At 40.4% G+C, this 22,243-nt stretch overlaps 1 pseudogene; it reads right to left on the bottom strand.

The window, feature by feature from the left end:
- Positions 1-760: 760 nt before the first annotated feature.
- Positions 761-21,777, bottom strand: LOC124372837 (annotated as a pseudogene).
- Positions 21,778-22,243: the final 466 nt, after the last annotated feature.

Here is a 22,243-nt window from a genome sequence, read left to right as displayed (position 1 = left end):
ACACACACACACACCATGACATCAGTCCAGCTCAGGCAGCCGAGCAGATAAGACCACTCGCTTATCGCTCCGTGTGTACAGGTTTAACGTGATTGGGCGTGCATCGTTGTATCGTGCACGAGTTACTGTTGCAAGGAAAACTTTTAATTTTTAAAGTGTTTCTTTTACATTTTCTTTTCTAAATGTCTACCTGTGGCGTTTGTAGTGCCCCAATTAATGAGGGTAGTGATATTAAGTGTACCGGAGGGTGTAATCGTTTCTTCCACGGTGTTTTGTGTTAAGACCGAGAGTGATGGAGTAACAACAAGGTCTGTGAAGAACTGGAAGTGTTCAGACTGTCGTCAGAAGACCTCCAGTAACAAATCATCCTCATCCACGAGCACAGCCCTAACGCAGGACTTCCTTCTCCGTGTTTTAGAGGAGTTTAAGAAGGACATGTTTAACGAGTTTAAATCTGTTAGAAATGAAATGGGTGAGATGACAATATCAATGCAGTTTTTGTCAGACAAGGTTGATGCTTCCAATAAGTTGATGGACGAGATCAGGAAGGAGCTGGCTTTGATCAAGAAAGAGAACGAGGGTTTACGTCAGCAAAATGTAACACTGAAGAAAGAAGTTGTAGATCTGCAAGAGAGAATGAGGAACTTGGAGCAGTACAGCCGCAAAAATAACATTGAGATCAGCGGAATTCCGACCACACCCGAATGAACATGTGAACGACATAGTGAAGGACCTGGGAAGTGCTTTGGGAGTGGAGATACTACCTGCTCAAATTGCAGCTGCTCACAGGATCCCATCCTTCAGCAAGGCCCGTGCACCCGCTGTGGTGGTGAAGTTCCACGACAGAGCTGTAAAAGAAGATCTCCTCGCCAAGTTCCGGGAAGCTCGACGTAGAAACGCTCACCTGACAGCAGACAAGATCAACAAGGCTTTTTCCTCCTAACAAGGTGTATGTGAATGATCATCTGGCTCCGGAGAACAAGCAGTTTCTTGCCAAGCTCAAACAGAAGTGTCAGGAGGTGGGTTACGTGTTTGTGTGATGCAGAGACGGAACATTTTTCATCAAGAAAATGCTGACTCTAAAGTTCAAAAAAGTAAGTACCTTGGCTGACATTGAGAACATTAAATAAAAATACTTTATACTCCACAAAATAGTATTTGTAAAAATTAAAAATTTATTTTTTTCTACATTTTTCGTATTTTTAGGGAAATAATATATACTCAAAATAAATTCTTACATAAAATGTTGTAGGGTCGTTTTTAATTAATGTTCATGAATTCACAAATATATAAATATAATCTAAATTCTTTTTATTATTCTGAAACTAATGATGATTTTTTTACACTATTATACGCTAATATTAGGAGTATGAGAGCAAATTTCAATAGCTTTCTTGCTGAGATAAGCCAGTTTAAAAAATAGAATAAACTTTGTAGTGATAAGCGAAATCTGGATAAATGAAGATGAAATGAGTTTGTATAAGCTACCTGGTTATAATATGTTTTTTAATTGTAATAACAACTACAGAGCAGGTGGTGTAATGTGTTTATGTTAGTGATAGTATTATTGTTGATCAGATTGATATAAATATGATAACAGCTTATGTATTATTACTAAACATAAGTTATTAGCGGGCTTATTTTAAACTTTTTTGTTTATATCGTTTGCACAGCCACTCTGAAAGTGATTTTATTACTGAACTCGAGAACAAAATTTCAATATATTAATAATCATATTGTATTCATTGGAGATATAAATATAAATTTATTTTTATCTAACTGTAAATATGTACAAGACTATAGAAATTTGTTGAATAATAACGGCTTAATTTCGCTAATTAACAATCCAACAAGAATTACTCACAATTCGCGTTCAATTTTGGATCATATTTTCGTTCGTCCACACTAATGTAGATTCTTTTGAAAGTGCTTTTTTTTGATATGGGAATCACCGATCACTGTTTGCTTGGCCTTAAGCTGGACTGCGGGTCTAAATTTAAAAAGGTTAAATACAGTAGCTAGTAAAGTTTTAAAAAAAAGAACTCTATGTGATTTTTATTTATTAAATTTAAAATTAAAGGAAGTTAAATGGGATGATTGTTTGTACTCAAGTGAAGTTAATATCAGTTACGAATTTTTTTACTATACTTTCAAAAAAAACGATTGAGGACAGTCAGGTAGTTATTAAAAAGCATAAATTACTTAAAGCAAAATCTCTTTTCCCATGAATAAATTCAAGTATTTTGTATAGGCTCTAAAAACGTAATAAGCTGTACAAATTAAGAAAGAATAATCCGAAACTTTTTTGGCAAATAATAAATGAATTATCTGGGAGGGTGAATAAAAAAACAGTTTCCCCATTACACAATTACAGGTGATAAAACCATGAACTCGGACTCTGACGTGAAACTGCAGTGTCGACAGGTGGCTGAAGAATTTAATAATTATTTTGCACAAGTAGGTTACAATTTAGCTCGGGCTATTGACTCGAGCGGTCCACCTGTCGTTGATGACAATGACTATACGGTTAACACAGAATTCTCAATTCACACTATCACTGAGACAGAACTTCACCGGTACTCTAGGGAAGTTATAGCATGACCGGGTGGGATGCGCGTGAGGAGTGGAGGAGTTGAGCGCGTGGGGGCACAATCTAAAGTAGGGGAGGGAATTCGGTGCTACTAACCCTACTGAGAGTTTTCGGCTCCCGGCTCATAGTGGTGGCGGGAGCCGAATATTCTAGCGTTTGCCAACATTTCTAGACCCTTATGTTCTTACCACGGTGGTCTTTTATGATGAGCAATTTAGTATAGGAGACCTTGAGAATATTTGAACATTTCTAGACTCTTTTGAAGTTACGGCGACGGACTTTTATGATGGGGAATTCAATACAGGAAATCTTGGAAATATTGGGGACCGGATGTACGTGATCTTAACAATGACTATGTTCTGCCGAAATTGTGTTCATAGCTCACCCTTCTTAATGAGTTCGCAGTAGAGATACCTGGTGGTAAGAAAGGGTTCTCATAAATTGGGAAAGGGTAGGAATTTATATTATTCTTGATCTCCAACGACGACAACAGTTCAGAATTGTAATTGTTACGCTTTGTTAGTCATTAAAAATTCAATTTATCATATACTAACCGTCTAAGCTTCAGGATTTACGATAGTAGATACAATTTATACACTACAAAATTTTCAACTGACATAGCCTAGCTGCTAAATTAAAAATTAATATAAAACTGGTTAAACTAATTTGTCAATATACACAGTAGAATAAGAAAAAACTCAGTTTTATCTACCAACTTGTATTAAGTTAATTTAATGATGTATACTTAAAATAACAATAACGCCAACGATCCACACGCAATAGTTAACATAATAAAACCCCGTTGTAGATGAAAATTATTTATTGTTCTTCGAACTACACCCAAATCAAAATTGTCCAGATTACTTTTAGTATGTTTGCGTTTTCTTACTTTGTTGGGCGTACTAAAAGAATTGCCAATTGGACTTATTTTTTTCCTCCTTCAAAATTCGTCTCAGCGTACTTTCAGAAATTCCAGTTCCCTCTACGACACGCTGTTGAACTTTCTTCAAATTTATAAGTGTGTTGGTTTTCTGCTTCCCGTTTCATAAAATGGGAAGCACTTCTCTTGCTTGGCCGTGTATAACCTTTCTACCTCCAATTTTACTTTTTACATTATGATCCATCTCAAACTCTTTACTTAAAACGTAATGAGCACAACGCAATTAATTCACAAATTGTATTACAACTCGTAAATTGGCACAAGCGAATGTTTTTTGGGCGGCACGTATAGAAGACTGGAGACCGAAGTTCACAAGGCTAAATACGGCAACAGACTGAGCCGCTCCACCCCCCACCACTTTAGTTCCGTCTTTGCCTACGGCGCATCTCGAAGTCACCGGTCATGCTATAAATTCTCTACTATACGTTACTAGCATGCGTGGTGGCTCAGCTCCGGGGTATGATTGTATATCCGCGTCCCTCTTGATTGAAAATTATCATTTCCTCTGCATTCCGCTTCTTCACATAGTTAATTTAAGTAGGCTATACGTACAGGCAAATTTCCAGACGTTTTCAAGATCGCCAAAGTCATTTCATTATTTAAAGCGGATGACGTTATCCTGATGTCAAACTACAGACCGATTAGCCTGTTAAGTGTATTTTCCAAAGTCTTGGAGAAGGTAGTTAAAGACCAATTAGTCACTTATTTAGAAGAGAATGATATATTAAGTGACTGTCAATTCGGGTTTAGAAAATCTAAAAATATCGCAGATGCTTTTTTTAATATCTCTAGGAGTCCTGAACGAAGCAATAACATCTAACAAAAAATATTTATTGGCATTCCTCGATTTAGCCCAAGCATTTGATTCCGTTGATAGGTACAAATTACTCCAAAAATTAAAATTAGTTGGAAATAAAAAATAATTCATTTAATTGGTTTGATAGTTATCTCGAAAATCGTAGGCAAATAACCACAATTAACGGAATCAATAGTAATCTGGCATCTGTAAATTATGGAGTAATCCAGGGTAGCACTTTAGGACCTATTCTGTTTTTAATCTATATAAATAATATTTCTAAAATTAGAATTTCTGGTAAGCTTTCACTTTTTGCAGACGATACTGCTCTATTTTTTTGAGGGGTCCAATTGGGAAGAAGTTTTCCAAAAAGCGCATAGTGACCTTTATCTAATAAAAAAATGGTTTGATCAAAATTTGCTTTCCTTAAATATATCTAAGTCTAAATTTATGCCTATTGCCCTGAGAGACAGCAGTGACACTCTCATTAATTTAATTAAACTAACTAAAGACTTGTGGGGTAATCCCACAAGTCTGGTTTGTCATTGCGGATCTTTAGAAAGGGTTGATAATTATAAATATTTAGGAGTTATATTGGACAACAGAATGAATTCATCTGCACATGTTCACTATGTTAATGGTAGACTTCGAAAACTCATTTATGCTTTTCGTCAACTGCATGACTTTTTAACTTTATAAGAAATAAGAGTAGCTTATTTCGCATATGTTCAATCGCTTTTAGAGGGGGGGGGTCATAATGTGGGGTGCTAGTTATAGAAGTATTTTAAATCCACTGTTTGTAACTCAGAAAGCAATACTTAAAGCAGCACTGGGAAAAAATAGGCATTACGCATCGGAGGCGCTGTTCACCGAAATGGATGTTTTGGATATAAGACAGCTGTTTGTTAGAGTAGTTGTTGTATATATTTTCAAAAATTACAGAAGTATATTCGAATTTCCGAATCACCATTACGCAATAAGAAATTTTACATCCTCCATATTTACACCCAGGCTAAATAGAACTTTTTCAAAAACAAATACATTTTATGTTTCTCACATTATTTATAGAAATTTACCAGAATTTCTCAAGGATATGTTTTTATATAAATTATCAACTTATAAAATAAAAGTAAAAAACTGGTTAAAAAGTGTGGGTCGTGATTATATGGAAAGGATTATAACATCTGATTACAGAATTTAATGTCCAAAATTGGATTACAGGATGGGAGCGTGCTTTTATATTTGTGATCGCATGGTGATAGTTTTGTGTGTGTGTGGGGGGGGTTCGTGCGTGTGAGTGTGAGCGTGTGGTGTTGGTGGCCAACGTGGTAGGTAGAGATGCGGGGTAAGATTAGTTTGGGGTAGGCTAATTGAAAGGAGGGGCAGAGGCCTCAAGCATTGTCCTGACTGAGGAGTCCGTTTGTCTGTCGGTTTTTTATTTCTTATCAACTAATATTTCGTAGTTTATCCTTATTTTAATTACCTACATTCACTGATAAGTATGTTTGCTATTGCGTCTCTTCTGTAACCTCATATTGCTTTTTCTTCTTTACTACTATGAGCGTTATCAGTATTTATAATTATTAAATGAATTATTTTTCTATTATATATTTTTTTTACTAAACAACATTATTTTAACATCTTATTTCCCTAAGAAAATTATTTTTGAATTAATGGGACTCATTCTCTCACGCACAGGTGCTTTGCACCTATGTGAGGAAACATTTCCATAATCATTAGAGCAGTCTATACAATACTGTATGTATATATATATATATATATATATATATATATATATATATATATAAGTATTTAATTTGTTTGCAGTTTTATGTTTTGGTGTTAATTACATTAAGTAATTTTATATTATAAATTTTAAAATTGTGCTCCTATGATTTCTAAATTTTTGTACCATAATGGAAATAAAGATGTTTTTTTATTTGATTTTTTGATTTGATTTCCTTACGATCAGGCTTTTAAAATATATTTTGACTCATATTGTAATAGGCTAAAAAATGACATAGATACGGTAGTGCAAAAAACTCTTTTATAATGAAAAAAAATTGTTACAACGGTGACTCGACGCAAATTTGGAAAGTAATAAATGAGGTAACAGGTCAGTCAAGGAGCAAAAATATTGAACACATTGAGTTAGATAACGGTGAGATTGTCAGTGATCCTAAAGAGTTAGCTGAAAGGTTAAACTTTTATCTTATCACATACACCTGAACCCTACCTCCAGCGTAACACCACTCACACTTGCTGAGCATGTGGGCCAACACTTATCACAGTCCTTTTTTATTTCTCCCACAGATGATAACGAAGTATTAGCAACAATTAAAAATGTAAAAAATAAAAAGTCATCCGGTTTTGATAATATAAACTGTCGAAATTGTTAAAAAATCTGCCGAAGTTATTTCACCTGTAATTGTTCATATTGTTAATCTTAGCTTTCAAAACGGCGTCTTCCCAAACATATTAAACACTAGTACCGTAGTTCCGATTTAAAAAAAATCTACTTCAATAAAAATGGACAACATACGACCGATTAACCTGTTATCAGTTTTTTTTTCTAAAATATTCGAAAAATTAATGAGAAAAAGGCTTGTAGCTTATTTAGACAGAATAATATTTTTTAGTAGCTGTCAGTACGGTTTTAGAAAGGGAATGGGTACAGAGGACGGTTTGTTAGCGGTAACTGAAAACATTTACAACAGTTTTAATAAAAATCATAAAATAACAGGACTTTTTATAGATTTTAAAAAAGCTTTCGACTTTGTTGGCCATGAAATTTTACTATGTAAGTTAGAAGCAGCAGGAATCAGAGGAACCGCTTTGAATTGGTTTTATAGTTTTTTAAATAATAGAGAGCAGAAAGTACGGATAGGCAACCAATTAAGTTCATCTCTTTTTGTAAAAGCAGGCGTTCCACAAGGTTCAGTATTATCAGCTACTTTATTTTTAGTGTTTATAAATGATTTACTTAAATTGCAGTTTCATGGTCGCCCAAGCGCTTTTGCTGATGATATTGCGTTTTTTTTATTCTGAAAACAATATTAATGATATCTGGCGTTACATAAATGAAGATCTAAAGCTTTTGAGTAAATGGTGTTTTTGTAACAAAATGAGAATTAATGTTAGTAAAACAAATTCTATAAATTTCAGTTTGGTTAAAAGTTTTGACTTCTCAACAAGTTTGGTTTACCATGTGCACGAATGTTTAAGAACAAATTGCAAGTGTGAAATAATACAGAAAAGTAATAATGTTAAATACCTAGGCGTTATTTTAGACCAAAACATAAATTGGGAACCCCATATTTCTTCAATACATGGAAAATTAAAGTTTACCATAAGAACTTTTTACTTCCTAAGAAATTTTTGTGACGTACAAGTGTTAAGAATGTTATACTTTGCACTAGTCGATTCTCGTCAGTACGGTATTCATTGTTGGGGAGGTACTTATAAAAGCTACATTCAAAGACTAAGAATCACTCAAAACCATATTATTAGAATGATCCTTCGGAAATATAAACATGACAGTTCATATCCTCTATTTTTCGAACTAAGGTTACTACCAATCCAGCATATGTTTATTTATAAAGTCTTGAAGATATATTACATTAGAAGCGGAAATACTGGAACAAATGACCTTTTCTACAAAACAAGAAGTTGCTATAAACGAGTTTTTAGAGTGCCTAAAGTAAATAAATCGTTATTTAAGCATTCATATCAATACATTGGGCCCAAATTGTTCAACTGTTTGCCTTTTGAGAAAAAAATTGTAAAAATTTAAAATTATTTTTTTTTAATTAAAGGTTTGGCTTTTTTGTATTGATGATACGGATCTATTAAAACTTAAATTGTAAAGGTATTATTAATTGTCAAATGTCAGCAGAATATATTAACATTACTATTGCAATTTAAATTAACTGTTTACCATGTAGTTTTGTGCTAGGATTTCAGTTATTTCCTATTTCTGTAATTGTTCATGTTTTTATTTTTTACAAATTTATATTCAGAATATGATAAATAATAATACATAATATAATATAATAGTATATGCTAATGTAATATATAATAGGCTAAAAGTGCCAGTTTACATTCTTTGTACATTTATAATATGAGTTAGTAATTTACTATAAAAAATACTTATTACAATAGTTGACTGATAACTATTGTAATTAATGCCGATAGTGATAAAGTATATAACTTACAGAGTTTCGATTTTTTCTCTGTGAAATAATTGTTTCTTGCAAGCGCCACAGATAGCGAGTTTGTTTTCTAAGTTGACTGGACTCTTGTTTTTTAAGTGAATTTTGTTTTTAGTTGATTTTTAGGTTAGAGTTGGCCACACATACTTGTAATTGTGGTCAACTAATATTCCTGTTTGTACATTTTTTTTCTCATTATACTGTATATTTATACTGTATGTTGTGATTTTTAAAGGAATAAATTTCATTATTTCACATATAAATGATTATTTTTAATAGTGACAGTCTAAAGAGAAATTAAGTAATCACTTGATGTACGGCATAAGTGCATCAAGTGATTACTAATAATTTAAACACGTATAAACGAATAAAACGTGAAAACGAATGATATTTTGGGTTGCCTTTAAAAAGGCCGATTGTATTTCCCACAGTCGAGGGAGGAGCGCGGCGGCGGTCTTCTTGGGCGTTTTGGGTTTCTTCACGGCCACTTTCTTCGGTTTGGGCGACTTTGGCTTTTTGGTCGGCGGTTTGGCGACCTTCTTAGCCTTGCCGGGAGTCTTGGGCTTGGCGGCCTTCTTGGTCGCAGCGGCGGCCGGCTTCTTGGCTGCGGCAGGCTTTTTGGCCGCCTTCGGCTTCTTCTCGCCTTTCGGCTTGGCCGGTGCTTTCTTGGCGGCCTTCTTGACCGTCTAGCTGCCGGCGGACTTGGCTCCTTCTCCGGAAGATTTCACCGACAGTTTGATCGAGCCGGTGGCGCCCTTGCCTTTCGACTGGGTGAGAGCGCCGGACGCTACGGCCGACTTGAGGTACTTCCTGATGAAAGGGGCCAGCTTCTCGGCGTCAACCTTGTAGTTGGCCGCGAGGAAGGCAGGCAGATTGTGACTGTGGGGGGGTGGATCCCCCACTTCTGGTAAAGCGTCTGCCGATTAGGCACTTGCTTTATGTCGGTGCGGGTCAGAGCCCCAGTAGCTAGTGCTACCTGTCATTTCAGTAGAATAGTAGTGTAATCAGTTAGTAAAGGTTAGTCATCCATTGGAGGACGTAGGCGGGGGACTTCCTGGGCCTGTAGTAGCCGAATGTGCTCCCAGGGCGAGGACTCTGCAGCTTCTTCGAAGGATGAAGTCAGGCCATCCACAAAGGTCCTGATCGTAGGGATGTTGGACGATGCTCTGACCACGGAGGAGTTTCCTGATGAACCAGGGCGACTCAGTGGCTCTCCGAAGACAGATGCTCTGGACTGCGGGCAGCTGTCTTCTGGCAGTCTTGCAGGTGAGATGATACCACGCAGGAGCCGCGTAGGTGATCACCGGTCGCACCAGGGCCGTGTAGAGCAGGACCTTTGTCTTGATGGGAAGCTTCTTGGAGTAGAGCAGGGGGCCTATACTGGCAAAGCCCTTCCTCGCTAGGCTGCACACTCTTGTCACGTGGGGAGTCAGTGAAAGTCGACTATCCAGGAGTACCCCCAGGTACTTGACAGTTGTCCTCCAAGGGATGTTGTCACCGTTGAGGGACAGATGTCGGCTGTCCGCTTGCCTCGGACTTCTCGTGAAGTTGATGGCCTCACACTTGTCAGCGTTGACTTTTATCCTCCATCTCCGCAGCCAGGGTTCCAGTAGATTCAGCTGCCGCTGCATGTAGACACCGGCCATCCTCAGGTTGATGGAGGTGGTCGTGAGGAGGGCGTCATCAGCGTAGAGCGACAGCTGGACTCTCGGAGCTACAGGAAAGTCGTTTGTGTACCACAGGTACAGGAGCGGGCCGAGCACTGATCCCTGTGGCACACCGGAGGAGACTGGTCGCGAAGTGGACTTGGAGCTGGCAACGCTGACGGAGAAGGTCCGATGCTGGAGGTAGCTGCGGATCAGCCTGAACATTCTGCCGGGCAGTGGGGAGTCAGCCAGTTTGTAGAGTAGCCCCTCGTGCCACACTCTGTCGAAGGCCTTACTGACATCTATCAGGACCGAAGTGGAGTGGTGCTTCTTCTCCGCCGTGCTGTTGAGGAGGTTGAGCACTCTGCGGAGTTGAAGAGTGGTGGAGTGTCCTCTCCTGAATCCATATTGTTCGGTACTGATAGAGGTGAAGAAGTCCTCAGGAAATCTCGCCAGGATGATCCGCTCGAGAATCTTGGAGAGCACAGGCAGCAGTGATATCGGCCTGTGGTTCTCTGGGAAGAGCGGATCCTTCCCAGGCTTGGGTATCATAATCACCTTTGCATCCTTCCAGGTGGTCGGGAAGTGCGTCAGTCGTAGGCAGGAGTTCAGGATGCAGGTGATCGTGACGACCACCCAAGCCGGCAGTTTCTGGAGTGCAGGAGTTCCAAAGGAGTCCGGGCCAGGAGCCTTCTTCGGGCGGAGGCGACGAAGATGCTCTCGTACCTCCAGTGTTGTCACGGGGGGCAGTGTGTCGTCCTCGTCTGGTGAGTAGTCGTCCAGGAAGTTTTCAACCATCTCGCAGGTGTCCAGGTCGTAGACGTCTGGGTGCGGGGAGAGAACTGATCTTCCATGGTGTCGGCGAAGGCCTCGGCTTTGTCGCCGGGGGAGTAGACAATGCCTCGTTGACCGTGGAGTGGTCTTATTGTCTTCTTCTCCCCTCGGAGAGCCTTGGAGACCTTCCAGATGCCGCCGACACCACCGTCAGTTTGGAGCTCCACGAAGTCGTCCCACGCGGCCGCTCGGTGTTCTGCCAGGAGACGAGAGCACCTCCTGGCCTGGCCGTTGAAGTCTCGCTTGGCGTGGGGACATCGTGTCCGCTGGTACTCCCGACGCAGCCTACGACGAAGTCTTATCTCCTCTCTCAGGTGCTCAGGGAGTGGTGGATGAAGTTCCTTCCGTGAGAAAGGGGACGAGGAGATGGTCACTGCTTCCTGGAGAGTAGTGGTCAGTGCTAGTACTTGTTGGTCAAGCTGGTCTGGTGATTCGGCAGGAGTTGGTGGAGGCCGGGGTCTGTCAGCGAGGTAGTTGCCGTACTTGTGCTAGTTGACTTTGGTGGGAAGTGCCGGGGGGTAGACCGGCGCTCCGTCGTCTGGCAGGTCGAAAATCACCGCCACATGATCCGACGAGAGGTCGGACACGGCAAAAACCTCGAAGTGTACGTGAAGTAATCCAGCTAGACCAACGTCAAGGATGTCAGGTTGGTGTTGAGTGTCGTAGTGGTAGTGGGTGGGATCCTCAGGAGCCAGTAGTACGATGTGTTGGCGGCCCTCCAGGAATCGTTTGAGGCCACTCCCGACGGCGTTGGTGATTCGGCATCCCCAGTCCAGATGTTTGGCGTTCATGTCTCCTGCCACGAGTGCAGGAACGCCAGGTCGCAGCAGGGTGTCCAGGTGTTGTGGCTGCAGCATCTTCTTAGGCGGGTTGTAGATCGAGGCGATCTCGAGTTCGGCTCCGTAGAAGGGAATGGCTACTCGAGTAACCTCGATCCCCGGCGTGGGAACAGCGGGTAGCAGGCGGTGAGGCAATCTGCGATGTACTAAGACTGCCGTACCACCGCTGGGACGAATGTTCTGCTGCAGCCTGTCGGTGCGGTACATCTGGAAGTTCGGGATACCGAAGCGGTCTGCTTGCCTGAAGTGGGTTTCCTGGATTAGGGCGATGTCTACATCCATGTCGGTTAGAAGCTGGCTGAGCTCCAGCCTCTTGTCCGCTAGCCCATTGGCGTTTCCAGCTGACGATCCGGAGCTTATCCATGGATGGAGGTGCCCAGGAGCTCCATGAGTCGGCCCATCATATGGACCATGGTTGTCAGCTGGGTGAGGATCTCAGAAATTCCTGCCTTGAGTTCCTGATGCAGGTGGGCAGCGGGCTGTGTGGCCATGGGTGTGTCCCGGGTGGGTTGTGGGGCAGGGGCGGAGGTGGCAGTGGTGGCATGAGCAGGCTTCGGCACTTCCAGGCGTAGTCTAGGAGTCGGCCTGGGTTTGCGCTCGGAGGCTGGGGTAGGCTCCTTGGGCCTCTTCAGGTTGTCGGGCAGCTGGTGGTGGGAGGGGCTCCGACTCCTTGGCATTCGCCGGTGAGCGGTCTCCACGGTTTTTGGGGTTTCCGTGGGAGTCGGTGGCGGCGGCGCCTCACGGTCTCAAAGCCGTCATCCTCGTCCTGGCTGTCAGTGGAGGAGTCAGGGTTGGCGACGTCAGCGACTGGAGGCGGTGGGGGAGGGCATCCTCGTGCCTTTGGCGGCTGCGTCTTCGCAGGGGCAGGCGTAGGCTCCCTAGCCTTGGCTTCAACCGCATAAGAGTTCTGACGCTCTGCCTTGTATTTGGCGCAACCCTTGTAGTTTGCAGAGTGGGCCTCGCCGCAGTTGCAGCACTTCGCTGGCACAGACGCCTCCTTCGGGCAGAGGCTGGATGGGTGGGCGTCGCCGCAGCGAACACAGCGCAGCTCCCGGTGGCAGTGGTTGGAGCCGTGGCCGAACTCCTGACACCTGTGACACTAGATCGGGCCGCCGGGTCTGGTGAACTTCCTCACCTCCAGTCTGCAGTAGAACAGCCGCTGGATATTGTAGATTTCAGCGGCGGGCCTCCGTCCCTCGCTGTTCCGAAGGGAGATCTGCCAGAGGCTGGTTGGCTGGCCCCTCCTGGACTTCAGCCTCTTCGCATCTGCGACGTTGAACCCCTCCTCGTGAAGCTCCGCCATGACCTCCTCAGACGACAGAGTGGAAGGCAGGCCCTTAATTACCACCTTCAGCAACCTCTCGCTGGCGAGCGAGAAGGTATGGAACAATATCCCCTCGCCCTGGAGATATCGCTGGAGCGAGCGGAAGTGTGCCACCGTCGACGTCTTTAGACGCAGAGTTCTGGCAGTACATACCGCCTCCAGGTCGCCACTCAGGAGCTGCCTCAAGGTGACGGCATGACTGGCCCACCCTTTCGGGACGTCAAGAACAACGGGCGGGATGCGAGGCTCCCTCACAACCTCCATCTCATCGCCCGCCGTTCTACGGCACTTGGAGGGAAGGGCTGAGTCGGTCGTCGCCTGCCTCTTCCGCATGGAGTTTGCGGAGCAGACGTCCGACCGGCTCAGGGCTCCCTGGCCGTTTTTGACCGCACCATGGCTAGTCTCCGGGGTAATCCGGACTACACCTGGGCCCTGATCTCCTGTCCCAGGTGGGTGGTTGCCTTGTGAAAGGCTATATTTACCTTCTGCTGGATAGTCCGTGGAAGGCAGGACAGCGGCCATTGGAGGGGTCTGGACTGTCTCCTGTAGTCCAGGGAAGGTTCCTGAGGAAGCTGGAGTCATCAGGCGGGCCGCAGTGCCGGAATCCGCCGATGGACTGAAGTGGCCTTTAATAAGGCCTTTTTTGCGATGTCGCTAAACATCACCGCTGGCTGTGCAGTTGACTCTGGCAGGGTCAGGGCGGGCCTCCTCGTGTCCAGGGAAGCTCCCACAGATGGCAGGAACCGTCGGACGGGTCACTGGGCCGATCTCTGAGGATCGGCTGATGTGGCCTTTAAGAAGGCCTTTTTGGGCTGTACCGTAGTCGTAATTATTTAGCTGAATCGCGGTAGGAAGTAGGCTCTTTTTGTTAACTAGACGCGGTGCGTGGACATTGTTTGTTTAGTTAGACCGGTACATCAGCTGATCGAGATGACTACGGCGATACGTTCCGACCCGGCTCGCTGGAGAGAGAGGGGGATCAGTTCAGTTCGAGTCTTGAAGCCACGACGAGAAGGTGCAGACGTCCTGTTGAGAACCGCAGCTCTTCCTCTAACCCTATAGTTTGGGATTTAGAGTAATTTCTTTTATCGCGTGTAAATTTAATTAATAAGTTTTTAAGTTTTTTTTCAGTGCGTATTAAATCCCTATCAGCCTCCGTAATCTTCAAAGTAGTAAGTCCCGTACCAGCGTTTAGTTAATATCTTTCATTTTTTATACTGTTGTAATTAAAATTTCTAAAGTTTCCCATCTTTCAGAGTCTGAGAATTAATTCAATTTTTTGAAGTATTGTGAATTAAATTTTGGTCATAAAGTTAATATCAAGTTTTGTGTTATATTGATTTTGAGTATTTTGAGAAGAGAACTTTTATTTTATTTTGTTAAATTAAACCATTTTTTGAGAAGTATAAATTTTTAGTTTCATTTTAATTTTAATTCATTTTTAATCAGACTCTTAATTAGATTTGTTCAATTGTGTGAAGTTTTGAAGAAAATCGAATCAAAAGTTTGTAAACTTTGTTAATTTTTTTGTGAACTTAAATTTCGGAATAAATCAAGTATTTCCGAAAAGTTGTTTTGATTTACGAAGTATTAGCTCCACATAAATTTAATATATGTGCTATAATAACGGTACATAATTTGCGCAACTCTGCTATTTCTTTTTGAGCATAAACTTGTACCACAGGTTACTTAGAGGAAAGAACTTGTAAACTTGCATAAACTTGTCGGATTCCTGCAAGTGTGTATAACTTGTATAAGACTTGAAAAGTGTGTATAAACCTGTATAATTTTGTGTAGTGAGTAAGACTTAGGACTTAGAATAGTATTGTCAGTTTAGAATATTTGATTTATTTTAAGTAAATTATTTTAAAAATAAAATGGAGCTAGCGCATGTGGATTTGTTGCTCAAAAAGGAATTAATATTTGAAATAAAATTTTAGGGACGGAAATGCTTTTAAATACGACACCGTCATAATCTTAGGAAAATGTGGAGGTCCCCTTTGAAATTTAATATTAGGGACAGTGCTTGTAATCTGAAAGGGGGTAAATAATAAATAAAATAATTATTAGTAATTGTAGAAAGGGTCAAGAACAATGAGGGCAGGAGATAGGAGTATTGTGAGAGCTTCCTGTGTAAGTATAAAAAGGTCCGGATGTGCCCAAGCCCCTGCCCGTTGTAAAAGTATTAGTTTGTAAGAGTCCGTATCATAAAGTTTTATTACAAATGAACCTGATAAGTGAAAGCGAAGTGAACCCTGATATGTGAAAACAAAGTGAGCCTGATAAGTGAAAGTATTTATGACTCGATAGTAAAGAAAGGACTTGGCAATATGATTGAACTCACTGATATAAATGCTTATCGGAGATAATAATGAAATATCGATCCTGGTTAAAATGTGTTTTTTAAAAATAAAGATAGGTTGTTTTTCTTAAAAGGTGAATATTTCTAAATTAAAATTTAAATACGAAATGTGAAATTTGAGAACTCTATAAACATTAGCCCGCCGCACAGGCCAGTATGTTTTATTTTCAGGAAAATTATATTGTCGAAAAGGAATAGAAGATGGGTCTAAAACAATAAAATTGGCAATATAATTTATTTCTAAATTAACCTCAAGAATTGATTATATATTTATGTATTAATTTGGCCCAAAACATAAAACAAGTTAAGTATGAGAGTCAAGTAGTTTATTATAATAGTAAAAATAAATATTGGAATATAAAAAGGGTGATGTGACGACGTTTTATTTTCAGCACATTGTATGGCTAAGATGAGAAGTCATGAAATAAAATGCCAGTGTAAGTGTGTGATAGGAATATTGAAGTAAACCATGTAATTTTCAGGGACAATGAATGGCATCAATGGTGTGTGAACATAATACACTGATGTATTATGAGATATATTCTTCCCTGTTCCTTCAAATGTCGAAGGACAGGGTTATTTTGGTAATGTTGTGGCATTGTTGTCCCCTGTTCCTTCCAATAGAGGAGGACAGGGTAATATTTTTGGTATACAATGAGTTGTATTGATAGTGATGTTTCTTCCCTGTTCCTTCAAATGTCGAAGGACAGGGTAATATTGATTTTTAATCACTATATGAGGTTTATTGTGTGTAAACAATTGATTATTGTGCCATTGTAATCCCTGTAAATTGAGTGTATTGTAATTAACAACATATGGTAGTGGTTTACATTCGCGCCACTGGCGTAGGCGTACAATTAAGAACACCGTGAAAGACTGACAGCCATACAATTATACGGAGGGAATATTTTGTAAAAAGGAATGTCCTCCAAGAGCTCAATGCCTCGCGGGCTGAAATTGTTATTAGATTGGAGGAGCAGGTAGCAGTGCTATTAGCGAACCAGAGCCAGCCAACCACAAGATCTACGAGGCCGCCGCACTGCACCGACCGCCAGGTCATTGGGGGAGCTGAGCCTCGACTCCTCACGAGCTCCTCACGTGTGAGATTTAATGGGGTGATCAACCGAGGCGGAGAGAAAGAGTGGGGACAGAGCCGAGCAGTACCGATAAATCCCGAAAATTCCTGACAAACTCTGTACATGCGGCTAATAGCGACCTCAGTTCGGAACGGTTCTGATTTCTATTATCTTACGAATTAATGAGTCGTTTTATATCCGAATTAATGAGTCTTCAATAAATTTGTGTAATTGTAATTGTATCATAAATCTTTATATTCGTAGCATTAGAGATCAGTAGGACTAAATTATTTTCATCATCCGTATTACATCAAATTTCTGTAATATAAGTGTAATATTTCTTACATAAATATAAAATGTTTAAAATTGTAAACCAAAAATATACTCATATATGATCTTAAACTGAATTTGTCAGTTACAGTAATATAATATAATTAGCAAAATTTTGTATTTATTAATGATGTCACGTACTATGTTAGGTATTTAAGTCAGGTAGTTGTCATTGGTTTTGTCATATTTCTATTATTATGTTTTTGGTTGAATATTTACTCGCAAGTTTCTTTTTTAATCTTTTTTAATACCCTTAGTTTATTACAGCTATTACATAGCTCTTATTACAGATTTTGTAGTGTAATTATTAATTTATTTACTACCAATTAAGGACTCCACATTATAATATGTTGCTTTTGCCCTATTAATTTGAATATATTCCAATAGCACAAAAAGATTATGACATTTTATTCGTTGTGCACCATCTCACATTTTGTAAAGTGTCTTTGGAGTTATAAAGAAAGTTCTATATTAATATAATTAATTCCAATTTAGAAGTAAGTAAAAAGAATACGAGTAAAGAAACTAAAACAATTGTGGTTAGAAAAAATGTCACTATCACGTTTAGGTTATGTTTATGTTTATACTGATGGATCCAAAACTGACACGAGCTCCTCACACGGGCTATCTGTAGTTGGCAGGAGGGGCCCCTCCATCCCCACTCTTTCTCTCCGCCTCGGTTGATCACCCCATTAAATCTCACACGTGAGGAGCTCGTCGACTCCTCACCTAGAGGACGAGCTCCTCACGTGTGGAATTTAATGGGGTGATCAACCGAGGCGGAGAGAAAGAGTGCGGATGGAGGGGCCCCTCCTGCCAACTACAGATAGCCCGTGTATTAGAATAGTGGAATGGGCAGTCCGCGCGTTCTCGCTCTGTACTCATCTGAATTTAATTTAGTTCAGCACCTGGCAAACCTATTAAAATGTATCACTGTATTTTCAAACCCCTTTCCGTAGTTTAGTACAGCATACATATATTTAAATTACATTTTCAAAGCTGGATGTTGCAGGATGCAGCACAATTTAATTATTGCAGGCAATCAATGTGACAAGCCTCTTAAAATGTACCACTGTGTTTTTAGCTTCTACTCTGAATTAAACACATTTCAGTAATTTGGTACAACAACATATATATATATATGTATATATATATATATATATATATATATATATATATATATATATATATATATATTACATTTTTAAAGCTGGATGCTGCAGGACTCAGCGCAATTAAATTTATTTCATTAAACCTTGATTTTACAATGTAATTAATGGCAGGCAATTACTCTTGTCTACATACAAATAAACCAATACAACGGAGTATCGAAAGACCCAAAAAGACGTAAGGAAGTCTAATGTAACAAAGTAACCTCGTTACATTCAGTGGCGTAGCTATAAAACAGACAGAGAAATATATTGCTATTGCTATAAGTTAAAATTTGATCGTAATAATTTGAGGTTACTAAAATATGAATACTTAACAAAGTGTTTCAAATACTAAAGTTCTCAAAAGAAAATACGATAAGATATCAAAGGACATGCCACAGAAAGGAGATATGAGTCAACCAACACTGCAACCCTGCACCTGGCGTAGAAACGCTGGCTTGACTTATCAACAACTATCCAGCCACTTCCGTTTCATCCCAAATTGGACTGGTCTTCCCTCCAAAATTATAAATAGCTCATAACTAACAATCAATAATTTTCAGAACGTCTCATCGGACAGTAGCAGTGGTGTGGTGTGTGTACTACACACACACACACACACACCCACACACACACACACACACACACACACAAGTTTCTTTTTTAATCTTTTTTAATACCCTTAGTTTATTACAGCTATTACATAACTCTTATTACAGATTTTGTAGTGTAATTATTAATTTATTTACTACCAATTAAGGACTCCACATTATAATATGTTGCTTTTGCCCTATTAATTTGAATATATTCCAATAGCACAAAAAGATTATGACATTTTATTCGTTGTGCACCATCTCACATTTTGTAAAGTGTCTTTGGAGTTATAAAGAAAGTTCAATATTAATATAATTAATTCGATATAATTTCTATGTTTTGCAGATATGTTCGGATATAAAACGACTCATTAATTCGTAAGATAATAGAAATCAGAACCGTTCCGAACTGAGGTCGCTATCAGCCGCATGTACAGAGTTTGTCAGGAATTTTCGGGATTTATCGGTACTGCTCGGCTCTGCTCGGCTCTGTCCCCACTCTTTCTCTTCGCCTCGGTTGATCACCCCATTAAATTCCACACGTGAGGAGCTCGTCACCTAGAGGACGTGAGGAACGAGCTGAGCCCTGAGTAGGGGAAGAGGCGGGTAATGGTGGGATAGCTCGCCAGTGGAGGGGAAGTGTATGATAGCGGCCCAGTGATGTACTACTCTAGGAAGAAAAGTTAGCCCAGTAGGAGCGTTGTATTGATACGCTAGGGGTTTTTTCTTCGAAATCATAATATTCGATAACGGCTTGATAGATATTAACGTTTGAGGTGTCAAATTAAAGGTAGATTTACGTAGATTTTCTAATCCTTCTTAGAACTTTAACAACAGTACGGGTATCACTTTAATACAGTAAAGGTCTACAGTGACGCTATCCTTCGACATTGGATCAAACTAAATTCAATTTTTATATCGATGTCTACTAACTACAATTTAACAACAGCTGTTTACTAAATGTTTGGGTTTTAGTATTTAACTACACATTTCACTTTTGTTCGATTTTGAGCAACACGTTAGCTAGTAGCATAAATATATAATATTGTCTGTCTGACTGTATGTTATTAGTTTATGTCATGAAAAGTTAATGTACATTATTTTTATATCATAAAAATATGAAAGAGACTTGCTGTAGTTTTATATATTTATTATTATCAATACTTACTATTGACGTTTCATTATCTCAGAATTGCAAAATAAAATATTCTTTATTAAACCTAATAAGCAAATAAATTAATTGCGTCACTTACTTGTCATTTATGTTATTCAAGCACTTCCACTCCACTAATTTCACCGCCACTGTCTTCTCTATGGCTAGAGTGTTCACTGTCACTTCCACTGTCGTCATCACTACTGCCGGCTTCTAGATTTATGATGAAAGATTCTGTGATGTCATCAATAGATACTTCATGTTCCATATACTTTTTTCAATATTTCTAACGTGCTGGCATCTCTTCGCCCATTCCTCTTTTGTAATATCTTGGACTTTCTCTCTCACTAGATTGATGCAGTCATTTAATTTGAAGGTCGTGTTTTTCAGGGCAAAGTGGTTTTTTATCAGTGACCATATCATTTCTATCGGGTTAAGATCGGGATGATAAGGAGGGAGGCGCAAAGCGGAGTGGCCGTGTTCTGCAAGTATGGAATCAATCTCAAACATTTTGTGCGGGTTCTTATTAAGCTTCACAATCTGATAGAGTTCTGTTTTAAGCATTTTGTCATGGAACGGGATGTTATGGTTAACTAGCCACTGAATTATCTCTGCTTTCTTGGAATTGCTGGTAGGTGCGGGGTTTAGTTGTTTATTGTGGTATGATGCGTTGTCTATCACAAGGACGGTTTTTGGTGGTAAATTTGGAATAAGTTTTTCTTGCAGATATTTTTTGTAATTTTTAAAATTCATACAACCATGATAGTCACCTGACTTTTGGCCTGATTTGAACACCAACAATGTTTTGCCGATAAATCCGTTCTCATTACCTGCATGAACAATTATTCCATATTCGCCCTTAGAAATAGGTGTTAAGAGGCCTTTGTTGCTGCCATCCAGCGTTTAGTTAATATCTTTCATTTTTTTATACTGTTGTAATTAAAATTTCTAAAGTTTCCCATCTTTCAGAGTCTGAGAATTAATTCAATTTTTTGAAGTATTGTGAATTAAATTTTGGTCATAAAGTTAATATCAAGTTTTGTGTTATATTGATTTTGAGTATTTTGAGAAGAGAACTTTTATTTTATTTTGTTAATTTAAACCATTTTTTGAGAAGTATAAATTTTTAGTTTCATTTTAATTTTAATTCATTTTTAATCAGACTCTTAATTAGATTTGTTCGATTGTGTGAAGTTTTGAAGAAAATCGAATCAAAAGTTTGTAAAACTTTGTTAATTTTTTTGGTGAACTTAAATTTCGGAATAAATCAAGTATTTCCGAAAAGTTGTTTTGATTTACGAAGTATTAGCTCCACATAAATTTAATATATGTGCTATAATAACGGTACAGGGCGATGTTTTCCAACATCACCGCAGGCTGGGCAGCATGCGCTGGCAGGCTGCTCCTGGTCTCCAACAGGCCGTGGGAGGTCGCTGGGGCAGCAGGAACCGCAGTCCGGGCTTCAGGAAGACGATCCGTGAAATGTCCAATGTGACCTTTAGAAAGGCCTTTTGGGGCGCCAAAACTGGAACTAACTTTGGAAGCCGCGCAGGCATCCAGGAGAGCAGCCAGTGGCCCCGGAAGGCTTGTTTCTCCATCAGGGGGTGCCGGAGCACTTCCCTCGATATTCTCCATTGGATTCCGGAGTGGTTGATTTTTTGGTGTTTTCAAGTCCACGTCTAGAAGAAGAATGATGTGTGTGTGGCCGCGATGTACTTTTTGATGGCCTGAAGAGACGAACCACCGCGCTCTTTCAGGTTCTTGATGGCCGCGTTCACCATGTCCGACGTCGGAGGGTGAGCCGGCTTGACGCGGGGCTTCTTGCTGGCGGCCGCGGCCTTCGCCTTCTTCGGCATGGGAGCGGCTGGCGCAGGTGCTGTTGTAGCGGAGTCTGCCATTCTGTATGTCGGGGAAATCAGATGGCGCCAGGCAGGCAGCGGGTAGGCCGGGACTCTTGTCCCTTCTGTGGCAGCTTCTCTGCAACAAGCAGAATGGCTGCTGGTCGTCAGTACGTCCAGCCCCAAGAGGGGCTATTTTGCGTTGGGTCGTGGGGAATTTTGGGTGTGTGGTTTTGTATTTAGGTAGGAGAAAAGTGATGTAGTAGGTTAGGTAGTGGAGTTAAGTGGAAAGTCGTAATAGTATAGTTTATTTAGTCTTCTAGGGTGGGTCGTCTAAGATTACTTTCAGTTGTGGGATTTTCCACGGATGGACGGCTTCCCTGGTCGCCCACTCACGGATGTGTTCCCACTCGGATTCGGCTGCTGCTGCATACATGGCTCTCGCCTGGCCAGTGATGAAGTCATGCAGGCTGGGTAGTCCTGCAGACCGTAGGACGACCGTGTTTCTGACGAACCATGGTGTGTTCGTCAGTTGTCGGATTGTCTTGTTCTGGAAGGCT

Source organism: Homalodisca vitripennis, unplaced genomic scaffold (assembly GCF_021130785.1).
Source record: "Homalodisca vitripennis isolate AUS2020 unplaced genomic scaffold, UT_GWSS_2.1 ScUCBcl_4150;HRSCAF=10156, whole genome shotgun sequence".
In the NCBI taxonomy this organism is placed as follows: domain Eukaryota; kingdom Metazoa; phylum Arthropoda; class Insecta; order Hemiptera; family Cicadellidae; genus Homalodisca; species Homalodisca vitripennis.
Note: the sequence above shows the minus strand (reverse complement) of the source record. Positions and strands in the feature narration are given on the sequence as shown.